The sequence below is a fragment of the Neoarius graeffei genome, chromosome 2 (genome assembly GCF_027579695.1).
Source record: "Neoarius graeffei isolate fNeoGra1 chromosome 2, fNeoGra1.pri, whole genome shotgun sequence".
In the NCBI taxonomy this organism is placed as follows: domain Eukaryota; kingdom Metazoa; phylum Chordata; class Actinopteri; order Siluriformes; family Ariidae; genus Neoarius; species Neoarius graeffei.
In genome coordinates, this window is record NC_083570.1 from 25,649,384 (window position 1) to 25,663,752 (window position 14,369).

The window sequence follows — 14,369 nt, forward strand, 5'->3', positions numbered from 1 at the left end:
AATTCTAAAATGGACTGGAAGCCAATGGAGTGACGACAACACAGGAGTAATGTGTTCACGTCTAGACGTGCTTGTTAAAAATCAGGCCGCAGCGTTCTGTATAAGTTGAAGACGTAAAATTGAAGACTGGCTGAGGCCAACATATAGGGCATTACAATAGTACAGTCTCAAACTGATAAATGCATGAATTGTCTTCTTGAGATCCTGCCGACTGAGAAACGGCTTCGCTTTGGCCAAGAGACGAAGTTGAAAAAAGCTCATTCGAACAACAGAACTAATCTGTTTATCAAATTTAAGCTCACTGTCAAATGTTACCCCAAGATTTTGCACAAATGGTTTAAAAAAGGGGGCCAGAGTACCAAAATTTGTTGTAAAAACATTTGACATGGGTGACGTGCCAAATAAAATACATTCTGTTTTGCTGTCATTCAAATGCAAAAAGTTCCATGCCAGCCACTGCTTTACATCAGTAATACAATCCAGTAACTTAGTAAGCACCATATTTTCATTGGGTCTCATGGGCAAATATATCTGCAAATCATCAGCATAAAAATGAAAAGACAGATTGTGTTTTTTTATAATTGATCCCAGAGGTAACATGTACAAAGAAAACAGAATAGGGCTGAGAATACAGCCCTGTGGCACCCCACAAGAGAGGGATGCATATGAAGAACAGAGGTCGCCAATCATCACAGTGAAGCTCCTATTTGCCAAGTATGACCGTTGTATGCCAAGTATGACCGGAGAGCAAACCATTGGAGAGCAGTGCCACAAATGCCAACATACTGCTCTAGGCTGTTAGGGTTTTGCTGGGATTCAAACCTGGTTCGCTGGTGTGATAATCCAGCAAACCCCCACTAGGCCACCAGGGGGATGACTCAAGTGCAGAGGTGTGAGGCAGAAGTAGAAGCGATGCACGGTAAACACAGTCTGACCCTGGAATATGCGGGGGGGTGGGGGGTTCCTAGGGGCAGGGGCATACGTGGATGTCAGTACGGGCCACAACAGGGAAACATGGAATGTGGGGTTGATCCTCAGAGTCCGGGGCAACTGGAGCCGGTAGGCGACAGGGTTCACCCTGCGCACCACCTTGAAGGGGCCAATGTAGCGAGGAGCAAGCTTGCGGTTCTCCACCCGCAGTGGAAGGTCCTTAGTGGACAGCCAAACCCGCTGCCCAGGGCGGAAAGCGTGGCGGTTGGCCTGAGTCTGGTTGGTTCTGGAGGTCTGGATGAGGGTCTTCCTGACCTTGCTCCAGGTCTTGCGACACCATCTCACATATTGGTTGACCGAGGGCACCCCCGCGTCCTCCTCCTGGTCCAGGAACAGAGGTGGCTGGAACCTGAATTGGCACTGGAATGGCAACAGCTTGGTGGCTGATGACTGCAGGGTGTTGTGGGCGTACTCTGCCCATGGCAGCCAGGTGCTCCACGATGTCGGGTTATCCATAGCCAGGCCTCGCAGGGTGGTTTCCAGGTCCTGGTTGAGCCTCTCCGTCTGGCCATTGGACTGTGGGTGAAACCCAGAGGAGAGGCTGGCAGTGGCTCCGATGACCTTGCAGAACCCGTGCCACACTCGGGAGGAGAACTGGGGCCCTCGGTCTGAGACGATGTCCTGCGGGAGACCAAAGACTCGGAAGACATGAGTGAATAATAGTTTAGCAGTTTCCAGAGCAGAAGGGAGCTTGCACAGTGGTAAAAAACGGCAGGCCTTGGAGAATCTGTCAACTATGACAAATATAACAGTGCTACCTTGTGACTCAGGGAGACCCGTGATGAAGTCGACTGCCACGTGGGACCAGGGATGCCGGGGAATGGTCAGAGGATGCAGGAGACCCTGGGGACGCTGTCGCGGGTTCTTGGTTCTGGTGCAGACCTCACAGGACAGGACAAATGACCTTACTTCCTTCTCCATGTTAGGCCACCAGAAGCGTCTTTTCAGGAAGTCCAGGGTCCTCCGAGCTCCTGGGTGGGCGGTGAGAGGGGAAGAGTGACCCCACTGGAGAACCTTGGCCCGGGCTTGATGTGGGACGTACAAGAGGCCCGGTGGCCCCGTCCCAGGACCGGGGTCCTGGCGTTGGGCTCGTCGGACGGCCTCCTCAATACCTCAGCGGACAGGGGCCACAATCCGGAACACAGGGATAATAAGCCCGACTTCACTCTCCCTGTTAGTGGCAGAGAACAGCCTGGACAGTGCGTCAGGTTTGGTGTTCTTGGAGCCGGGGTGGTACGAGAGGTTGAAGTCAAACCGACTGAAAAACAGGGCCCACCTAGCCTGTTGTGGGTTCAGTCTCTTGGCTTGCTGGAGGTACTCCAGGTTCTTGTGGTCCGTCCAAACCAGGAATGGATGTTGCGCTCCCTCCAGCCAGTGCCTCCACTCCTCAAGGGCCAGTTTGACCACTAGCAGTTCTCGATCCCCCACATCGTACCGGGACTCTGCAGGACTCAGGCGGTGGGAGAAGTAAGCACAGGGGTGCAGCTTTCCTTCCGAACATTGAGAGAGCACCGCGCCAACACCACTGTCCGAGGCTTCCACCTCCACGATGAATGGTTGGGAGGTGTCTTGGAGGACCAGAATGGGTGCCATGCAGAAGCGGTCCTTGAGGTCTTTGAATGCCTTTTCCACCTGAGGAGACCAGACATAAGATCCACCTGTCCCTTTGGTGAGGTCCGACATGGGTGCTGCTACAGAACTAAAGTTCCTGATAAACTTGCGGTAGAAGTTAGCAAATCCTAAGAACCGCTGAACCTTTTTGACGGACTTGGGAGTGGGCCAGTCCCGGACGGCCAGGGTCTTGGCTGGGTCCATTTGGAGTTGGCCTGTCCGTACAATAAAACCCAGAAAGGAGACCTCGGGAACATGAAATTCGCATTTCTGGGCTTTAGCAAACAGATTGTTCTGTAGCAGCCTCTGGAGAACCTGGCGGACATGGTGGCGGTGGTCCTGCACGGTCTTGGAAAAGATAAGGATGTCGTCGAGGTAGACAAAAACGTACAGGTAAATCATGTCCCTCAAGACATCGTTGATTAGGGCCTGAAAAACAGCTGGTGCGTTGGTGAGTCCGAAGGGCATCACCTGGTATTCGTAGTGCCCAGACGGGGTGTTAAAGGCAGTCTTCCACTCGTCTCCCTGTCGGATACGGATGAGGTGGTATGCGTTCCGTAGGTCCAACTTGGTGAAGACAGTGGCACCTTGGAGCAGGTCGAATGCTGTGGACATCAGCGGAAGGGGATATCGGTTGCGCACAGTGATCTTGTTCAGGCCCCTGTAGTCAATACATGGCCAGAGACCCCCATCCTTCTTGCCGACAAAGAAGATGCCGGCACCAGCAGGTGAGGTGGAGGGTCGAATGAACCCAGAGACCAGGGCATCTTTGAGGTATTCCTCCATGGCCTTGCGTTTTGACTGAGAGAGGGAAAACAGTCTGCCACGAGGAGGGGTAGTGCCAGGGAGCAAGTCGATGGCACAGTCATAGGCCCGGTGCGGAGGAAGAACGGCGGCCCTGCTCTTGCTGAATACCTCCTTCAAATCCCAGTACTCTGTGGGAACTTGAGATAGCTCGGTGAGATCAGGGGGCTCGGCAGGAGACACAAGAGAGCTAGAGAGCAGACAAGAAGCATGGCATGCAGGGCCCCATTCCACAACCTGGCTAGTGACCCAGTCTATATGAGGGTTGTGGTGGGTAAGCCAAGGAAGACCTAGAATAACTGGGAACTCAGATGAAGGAATCCGGTGCAGGGATATTTCTTCCTTGTGACCTTGAGACTGGAGGAAGACTGGAAAAGTAACTTGGGTGACTCTTCCATCACCTAACGCTTGACCATCGAAGGCAGACACAGACAGTGGGACTTCAAGAGGCGCAGTCGGGACATTGATGCTTTGGGTGAAGTGGATATCCATAAAGTTTCCAGCCGCCCCGAGTCTAACAAGGCTTGACAAGAGTGGACGGACTCACCCCAGGAGATGGAGACCGGGATGTAGATTCTTTGGCCAGGGAGTCCGGGAGAGAGGGTAGGCCCCGTCACAACCCTCCCTCGGCTGGACGGGGCGGTCCTTTTCCCAAGAGCTCGGGACATGATGCTCGGAAGTGACCAGGCTTGCCACAGTAGATGCAGCACTTGTCCCTCCTTCTGCGCTCCCTCTCGGCTACGGAGAGACGAGTACGGCGAACTTGCATGGGCTCTGGACAGTCACTGGAGGAGGTAGACGGGCTCCATGTAGAGGCAGTGAGGCTGGGGAGACTCAGGACTTGGCGGCGTTCTCTAATCCTGTTGTCCAGACGAATAGCATGTGAGATCAGAGTTTTGAGGTCACTTGGGCATCCAATAGAGGCCAGGCCGTCTTTGATGGGATCAGACAAACCATGGTGAAAGGCTGAAACCAGGGCAGCCTCATTCCATCCGCTGACTGCTGCAAGCGTCCGGAACGATATGGCGTAGTCTGCGACGCTTCCTCCTTGCCGGATGGACATGAGCTTTCTGGCCGCGTCGGTACTGATGTCCGCCTGGTCGAAGACCCGAAGCATCTCTTCAGTAAACAGTTCAAAATCAGAGCACTCGGGTCCCCGTCTCTGCCAGATAGCTGTTGCCCAAGCTCGTGCCTTACCAGCTAACAAGGTTATCACAAAGGCGATCTTGTGGTGATCCATAGTAGGCTGGAGCTCAAAGGTGAGTTGGCACTGGGTAAGGAACTCCCGGCACTCACCATGCTTGCCGTCATACCTCTGTGGTGCAGGAAGGCTGGGTTCGCGAGGTGAAGGAGACAGTGTGGCAGGAGGCACTGGAGCAGGAACAGGAGCTGGATCAGGATGAGGAGATGCAGGCAGAGGTGTCAGCTGTGCCAGGGTTTTCCCAATTTGCTGAAGCAGTACCTCGTGGCGAGCAAGGGCCTCACGTTGGCTTGTGAGCGTTTGTCCATGAGCATCCATGGTCGCTCCGAAGAGTGTCAAAGCTGCCATAATTCCCTGAAGGTTGGCCAGGTAGACAGTTGAAGCAGCCTCTGCTGAGTCAGTCATGACAGAGTCTTTCTGTTAGGGTTTTGCTGGGATTCGAACCTGGTTCGCTGGTGTGATAATCCAGCAAACCCCCACTAGGCCACCAGGGGGATGACTCAAGTGCAGAGGTGTGAGGCGGAAGTAGAAAAGTATCAAAAAGTTTATTTACAAAATATATACAATCCAAGGGAAAAAACAAAAAGAATAATCCAAAGCTCAGAAGATATACAAAAATAAAAATATCCCAAGGTTCAATGTCCAAAATCCAACTAAGAAAAGAAGAGGCAAAACTCAAACGCTAAGAAGATTCAAAGGTCAAAACGAAATCCACAAAGTCCAAAAGAAAGCAACAAAACCAAGAATACTAAGACACAGGCAAGGTAAATGGGACAGAGGGTACTAGCACTAACAGCATAGCATATGAAAAAGACTCCGTGACAAGGGAACAAACAGAGGGGTATTTATGCACACAATAAATTGAACACAGGTGACACTAATGAAGACAAAACAGGCAATAAAGACAAACACAAAACACAGGAACAATGGCGGCCTCTAGAGGCCAAAACAAACATGACAAGAAAGATAACAGCGGCCTCTAGAGGCCAAAACAGTCCCAGTCCTAACATAGGCGAGATACAAGGACTACATGGTCAACTGTATCAAAGGCTGCTGTAAGGTCAAGCAACACCAGCATGGCAGGATTCCCAGCATCCACAGACAGAGTGATATCATTGTGCACCTTTAACAGTGCTGACTCAAATCAACTTAATTACAATATTAAAAGTAAACAAAATATGAAATATAGAAATAGGATACAAAAAGTGAATGAAGGATTTCCAAGGCAACAATAACTATAGATTGATTGTTTGAATAATCTGTCAGCCCTGCGATGTCCTGGCGAATTGTCCAGGGTGTACCCCACCTCTCGCCCATAGTCAGCTGGGATAGGCTCCAGCTTGCCTGTGACCCTGTAGAACAGGATAAGCGGCTACAGATAATGGATGGATGGATGGATGAATGCTTGAATAATCTAAGGGTCTAAATGATACTTGGATAGGAAAGCAGGTGATTTTTTTAGGAGCTTTTTTAAAACTGAGAAGTTAAGTGGTGGCTCTGATAGAAGGATTAAGACTGTTCCACACTTTGACACATTTGAATTTAACATTGGTTTTGGATAGAGAAGTTCTAAAGATTGGGATATGTAAGAGACTCCTTTGGTGGGTAGGATAATTGTGTACCAATGAATTAGGACTTATAAAGTTTTCAAATGCCTAAGGAAAACTGTTTGAAAGGAACTTAAATGCAAAAAGACTAAGTTATAATTTGTTAATATCAAGGACATTTTTAATTTTTAGATGGTGAAGTAAAAGAGCTGCATGTGTATAAACTCTGGAACCAGCAGCTATCAGCACAAATTTTTTTGTAGGGGAAGAATGAGAAATAATGTGGTGCAACAGGCACAACCCCAAAAAATATTACAGTAGACAAGGTATGGGTAAATAAGGCTATTACTGATAGTAATGAGTCTGTCGAGTGAGAAGATATTTAATTTTTCCCAAAATCCCAACAGTTTTAGGAATTTTTTTACTTAGCATAGAAATATGGGCTTTCCAATTCAAATGATTGTCAATAATTACACGTAAAAATTTTGTTTAGCTCTCTTGGGTAAGGGGGGCATTCTATAAAACAATTGTGACCTTGCTGCTGTCATAAGTTTTGTTTTTGCTGCAAAAAATAAGGAAAATTGTCTTTTTGATATTTATGGATAACTTCTTTGCTTCAAACCATGAAGCAACCTTTTCTAATTCCTGGTTAGCCAACTGTATTAGAGAATCAAGGTACTTGTGTGAGATAGGAGTGTCATCAGCAAATAAAATAAAGAAGAAAATTGTGGGGGGCGGCACAGTGGTGTAGGGGTTAGCGCTGTCGCCTCACAGCAAGAAGGTCCGGGTTCGAGCCCAGCGGCCGGCGAGGGCCTTTCTGTGTGGAGTTTGCATGTTCTCCCCGTGTCTGTGTGGGTTTCCTCCAGGTGCTCCGGTTTCCCCCACAGTCCAAAGACATGTAGGTTAGGTTAACTGGTGACTCTAAATTGACCATAGGTGTGAGTGTGAATGGTTGTCTGTGTCTATGTGTCAGCCCTGTGATGACCTGGCGACTTGTCCAGGGTGTACCCCGCCTTTCGCCCGTAGTCAGCTGGGATAGGCTCCAGCTTGCCTGCAACCCTGTAGAACAGGATAAAGCAGCTAGAGATAATGAGATGAGATGAGAAAATTGTGGAGGCTACAGCAAGATCGTTCATATAAATCAAGAACAACAAAGGGCCTAGAATTGAACCTCGTGGAACCCCACATTGAATTTCTTTATGGGAAGATTTAATATTGTTTAATGTCACATACTGTTTTCTGTTACTTAGATAGCTTTTAAACCAATTTAGTGCAGTGCCATGTATACCGTAGGTTGATAGTTTCCCAAGGAGTATGAAGTAATTTACCATATCAAAAGCTTTTGATAGATTTAAAAATATTCCTATGGCAAATTCATTGTTGTCGATAGCTGTATATATTTTGTTGATTAATTGTATTGTAATTGTAAGTTTCAACAAGTGGGCTTGAGCTCAGGTACTACAACCCCGATTCCAAAAAAATTGGGACAAAGTACAAATTGTAAATAAAAATGGAATGCAATGATGTGGAAGTTTCAAAATTCCATATTTTATTCAGAATAGAACATGGATGACATATCAAATGTTTAATCTAAGAAAATGTATCATTTAAAGAGAAAAATTAGGTGATTTTTAAATTTCATGACAACACATCTCAAAAAAGTTGGAACAAGGCCATGTTTACCACTGTGAGACATCCCCTTTTCTCTTTACAACAGTCTGTAAACATCTGGGGACTGAGGAGACAAGTTGCTCAAGTTTAGGGATAGGAATGTTCACCCATTCTTGTCTAATGTAGGATTCTAGTTGCTCAACTGTCTTAGGTCTTTTTTGTTGTATCTTCCATTTTATGATGCGTCAAATGTTTTCTATGGGTGAAAGATCTGGACTGCAGGCTGGCCAGTTCAGTACCCGGACACTTCTTCTACACAGCCATGATGCTGTAATTGATGCAGTATCTGGTTTGGCATTGTCATGTTGGAAAATGCAAGGTCTTCCCTGAAAGAGACATCGTCTGGATGGGAGCATATGTTGCTCTAGAACCTGGATATACCTTTCAGCATTGATGATGTCTTTCCAGATGTATAAGCTGCCCATGCCACACGCACTAATGCAACCCCATACCATCAGAGATGCAGGCTTCTGAACTGAGCGCTGATAACAACTTGGGTTGTCCTTCTCCTCTTTAGTCCGAATGACACGGCGTCCCTGATTTCCATAAAGAACTTCAAATTTTGATTCATCTGACCACAGAACAGTTTTCCAATTTGCCACAGTCCATTTTAAATGAGCCTTGGCCCAGAGAAGACGTCTGCGCTTCTGGATCATGTTTGGATACGGCTTCTTCTTTGAACTATAGAGTTTTAGCTGGCAACGGCGGATGGCACGGTGAATTGTGTTCACAGATAATGTTCTCTAGAAATATTCCTGAGCCCATTTTGTGATTTCCAATACAGAAGCATGCCTGTATGTGATGAAGTGCCGTCTAAGGGCCCAAAGATCACAGGCACCCAGTATGGTTTTCCGGCCTTGACCCTTACGCACAGAGATTCTTCCAGATTCTCTGAATCTTTTGATGATATTATACACTGTAGATGATGATATGTTCAAACTCTTTGCAATTTTGTACTGTTGAACTCCTTTCTGATATTGCTCCACTATTTGTTGGCGCAGAATTATGGGGATTGGTGATATATATATATATATATCATCTCATCTCATTATCTCTAGCCGCTTTATCCTTCTACAGGGTCGCAGGCAAGCTGGAGCCTATCCCAGCTGACTACGGGCGAAAGGCGGGGTACACCCTGGACAAGTCGCCAGGTCATCACAGGGCTGACACATAGACACAGACAACCATTCATACTCACATTCACACCTACGGTCAATTTAGAGTCACCAGTTAACCTAACCTGCATGTCTTTGGACTGTGGGGGAAACCGGAGCACCCGGAGGAAACCCACGCGGACATGGGGAGAACATGCAAACTCCACACAGAAAGGCTGTCGCCGGCCCCGGGGCTCGAACCCAGGACCTTCTTGCTGTGAGGCGACAGCGCTAACCACTACACCACCGTGTCACCCCTTTTTTATATATATATATATATATATATATATATATATATATATATAAAAAACACACATACAGTACATACACTGTATATTACTTATTACTTCAACTATTCAGATATCAATTCTCTATGACTATATCATATAATTAATTATATATGTATATCCATATGTCTACACATAAGTTTACTACAAATACCACGCTCACAATGGAGAAGAACAAGACAAAAACAAAACAAACAGATGATGACTCAAAAAAGAAAAAAGAAAAAAATACACAGTAAACACCTAGTTATGATTAATACTCTTCATCCTTATATATTGTGAAAATCAAATTTTTGTACATCTTTTTAAACCGCTTCATGTCTGGACATCCCTTGAGCTCCTCATTTAAACTGTTCCACTGCTTTACTCCACAAACAGAAATACAAAAACTTTTCTTGGTTGTGCACACCCTATAATTTTTACATTTAAATAAACCCCTTAAATTATAACTCCCATCTCTTTCAGTGAACAGTTTTTGAATATTATGTGGTAGTTGATTATTGTTTGCTTTGAAAAATATTTGTGCTGTTTGATAGTCCACCAGATCTGCAAATTTCAGTATTTCTGACTGTAAGAATAATGTATTTGTATGATCCCGATAACCAGCCTTGTGTATAATCCTTATTGCTCTTTTTTGGAGAATGAATAATGAATGTATTGTATTTTTGTAATTATTGCCCCATACCTCTGCACAGTAACTTAAATAAGGTGAAACCAGGGAACAGTAAAGAATCCAGAGTGAATTGTGATCTAGAAACTGTTTGACTTTGTTTAATTTTGCAATACTTCTTGATACTTTGGATTGTATGTTTTTTATATGTGGTTTCCAACTGAGTTTTTCATCAATACAGTAGTTGTTCCAAGAAATTTGATTTCCTTAACTCTTTCTATAACAACCCCAGCTATTTGAATATGTATTTGTGTGTTTGTTTTGTTGTTACCAAATAATATTACTTTGGATTTATTCAAGTTTAATGATAATTTGTTACTGTTGAACCATATTATTAATTGACTTATTTCTGTTGTGATCCCCTGCAATAGTTCCATTAAATTATCACCAGAAAAGAGGATATTTGTATCGTCAGCAAACAAGACAAGCTTCATTACTTTAGATACACTACATATGTCGTTGATCTATAGTATAAAAAACTTTGGTCCTAACACTGGATAGTTGAGGCTTTTCTTGGATTCAAGATAACTGTGAACGCATCTGCTTCTGAACTGGAGGGCCGAATTATTAGCTGCATTGAAGGGAATGGCTTAGATCTCTCCAGATGCCGTGGACAGGGTTATGACGGCGCAGCGAACATGAGCGGAATTTATTCTGGTGTTCAAGCGAGAATAGTGGAGCGGGAGCCCCTTGCTTTGTACATGCACTGTGTGGCTCATTGTCTGAATTTGGTACTGAATGATTCTGTCAAAACTATCCCAGAGATTAGACAGTTTTATGATGTGGTTGAACAACTGTACAACTTTTTTGCCAACAGTGTTAAGAGATGGGCATTAGTTGACGACTTATTGAGCCCAGAGAGCAGGGACATAACCTTGAAACGCCTCTGCCCAACCTGCTGGTCCTCCAGCTATGATGCGCTTGTTGCATTAAAGTACCGATATGGAGACGTCATTAAAGCTCTCGACAAGCTCTCACTTACAAGTGAGAAAACGAATGAACGAGATGAGGCAGATGCACTTAAAAAGGCCATTACTAAATTTCAGTTCATATTTTTAATCAGCCTTCAGACAAAGATTTTGGAGTGCACTAATGCCATCTCAAAGTTACTGCAGGAGAAGACCACTGATCTCCTCAAAGCGTCTGCATTATTGCAGAATGCTGTACAAACTCTACAGGAGTACAGGGAGCAGTTTGATGAGGCAAAGGCTTCCACTCTGGCACTGGCTGTGAAATGGGGCAGTCAAACGCAATTTGTAGCCACCAGGGTGAAAAAAGTGAAGCGCCACTTTGATCACCTTAGCGAAGACAGTCGGCTTTCCGATGCAGAACATTATTTTCGGGTGAATGTGTTCTATGCATGCCTTGATGTAATCATTCAGCAGCTGTCACAAAGGTTTGTCAGTTTAAATCGGACTGCTCATTTGTTTGAGGCTATTCATCTAAATACGCTCCAGCATGCCAAGGACGAGGAGCTATATGAAGTGTCCCGTCGACTGTGTGATCACTATAGTCGGGATATTGACTCCAGCTTTCCTGGTCAACTAGTGTCATTTAGGGCTTGTTTCAAGGAGCAGATAGCGAGACACACATCTGTGCTTAGCCTGGCCAGGTTGCTGGTAGTAGATCATCCAGCAGTATCGTCTACATTTCGTGAGGTGTGCACGGCCTTCTTGCTTTTTCTCACTCTCCCCATCTCAGTTGCGACAGCAGAGCGCTTTTTCTCCAAATTAAAATTGATAAAAAATTATCTCAGGAGTGCAATAGGTCAAGAGAGACTCTGTGGATTGGCCATTTTATCAGTTGAGAATGATCGAGCAAGAGCGCTTAACATCCCTCAAATAGTCGATGACTTTGCGGAGCGCAAGGAGCGTCGAATGCCTTTTTAATGACGAACGCAGGTTTCCGTGTCGGCTTTGTAGATGAAGACGTGCTTACACAATGAGGGTGTATCATTCATGATTGCTGGATTTTTTTTTGTTGTTGTTGTTTAGTGTCTATTTGGAACATAGTAAAAAATGAATGGAAAATACAGGCTATGTAGGCCTATAAAAAAATAATAATAATAATTTAAAAAAAAACCTTTGAGCAAGTTCTGTTCTAAGTTCTGCCTGATTATATGCCAGAGGCCTTCTGTTTGTTTGCAATTTCGCCATGGCTAGGTCCAAAGGCTACGTTCTTAAAAACTGCTTTTTGTTAGATATAGCCTGAGTAGGCCTATATGCCGCAAGCCTTCTAATTTGTTTGTTTGCAATTTCACCATGTGGGGGCCCTGATTGGTGTTTTGCCCCGGGGCCTTGTGTGCAGTTGTTCCGCCACTGGGTAACGGCATTAGGTTTTGTAAGCGTTGTGGCAATAATACAACAACGCATTGACAGAAAATGTACTTCTAATACTTAAGTATTTTTAAAAGCAAGTACTTCAGTACTTTAACTTAAGTAAAAATTTGACTGGACAACTTTCACTTGTATCGGAGTAACATTTGACCAGCGGGATCTGTACTTTGGCTTAAGTAATGAAGTTGAGTACTCTGTCCACCTCTGCTCCAAGGTCAAGGTATATCAATGTGTTTGTACCATCCGTTACTTTTTGAGTGGCAATGGGCTCAATGGAAGAAAACCCAGGAGGACACCACTGTTGAAAGAAAAACTTTTTAAAAAATTGCCATGCTGGAATTTATTAAAAGGCATAATGATAAGCCACAATGATTCTGAGACCATTTCCTTTGGACAGATGAGACAAAACTCAAGCTTATTGGCAAGTCACATAAGCTTTGTGTCCACAGAAGAAAAAAATGAAGCTTTCAAAGAAAAGAACACCATACAGACTGTGAAACACAGAGGAGGCTTGGTAATGGTGCTTTGCTACATCTGGAACGGGATGCCTTGAATCTGTGCAGGGCACAATGAAGGCACTCTGGAGTGAAACCTACGACCCTGTATCAGAAAGCTCTGTCTCAATCACAGGTCATGGGTCCTCCAACAGGATAAAAACCCAAAATGCACAGATAAAAGCACCCAAGAAAGGCAAAGAACAAAACATTGGACTGTTCTGAAGTAGCCTTCTCTGAGTCCTGATCTGAATCCTATTGAACATCTCTGGAAACAGCTGAAACATGCAGTGTGGAGAAGACACCCTTCAAACCTGAGACAGCTAGAGCAGTTTGCTGAGGAAGTGTGGGCCAAACTACCCATGGCAGATGCAGAACTTACATCTGCACCTTCCATCTCTGAGAGTTACAGAGATCGCTTGTTAGCAGTCATTGCTGCTAAAGGTTGTGCAACAAAGTATTAAGTTCAGGGTACCATCATTTTTGTCCAAGACATTTTCCTTTCTTTTGTTAGGTAAAATATTCAGTTGAATCAAAAGCAAAGTCTGATTTGTGTTATACTTGGAATAAACAATGATGGATGCCATTAACTTTATTTTTTGTCAGTTTCAAATTATTTCAGAGATAGTTGTTGGTTCTTTTTTTTTCGTGGAAGGTTCCCAACAAATTTGTCCACATTTGTATATACTGAGTATATACTGTCACGCCCGGCTTTGCCTTGCTAAGAGTGCTCACTCCTTCCCCATATATTGAACTTGAACTTGTCCGGGTCTCCCTCCAGTCCAAAGGGGGAGCTGTCTGGTACCGCAACACCTGGTCTAGACAGCCGTGACAAGTTCAAATACATGGCTCTTCAGTGTTGGCTAGCTGGCTATCGGGGCTTTTGGTTTGGGTAACTCTTGCTTTGCGCCATGGAGGCCCTGCACAGGCCAACCAGAGCTTTATTATTTTCCTTTAAATGCTTATTATTTCTTATTTCTTAATTATGTTTAAATAAAATATTATTTAACCCGAACAATGGTGTGGACTCCCTTTATGTTGTGCTTATTTTGAGCCAAGTAGGCACAACAATACTCACCACTGGAATTACATCCTGACCCTCTTTTGATGGACTTTTTTTTTCTTTCCTTCCTTCCCTAATTGTAAATTGACCTTGGGTGTGAGAAATGTGCTATATCAGAAATAATAATAATATTATTATTATTATTATTTTACTGATGATGATGATGATTGATTCATTATCGACCCCTTCGTATCACAACCAAACAACTTAAGAGACTGTTTACTGCAGTTGCAAGGTGGGGCCTCCATAGATCAGACTGTTTTTTCCAGCACATCCCACAGATGTTCAATTGTATTGAGATCTGGGCTATTTGCAGGCCAAGTCCACACCTTGAACTCTCTATGTTCCTCAAACAATTCCTGAACAATTTATGCATTGTTGCATTGTATCCTGCTTAAAGGCCAGCTAAGATGACAATTACCCTACCCATTTTTCTTATTTTAAACAAACAAATAGTGATTTTCAACCACAAGAGCCCATTTTCTGACCATTAATGATAGTAAACGACTTTAGTTAGCCAATTACTTTCACATATTTTACA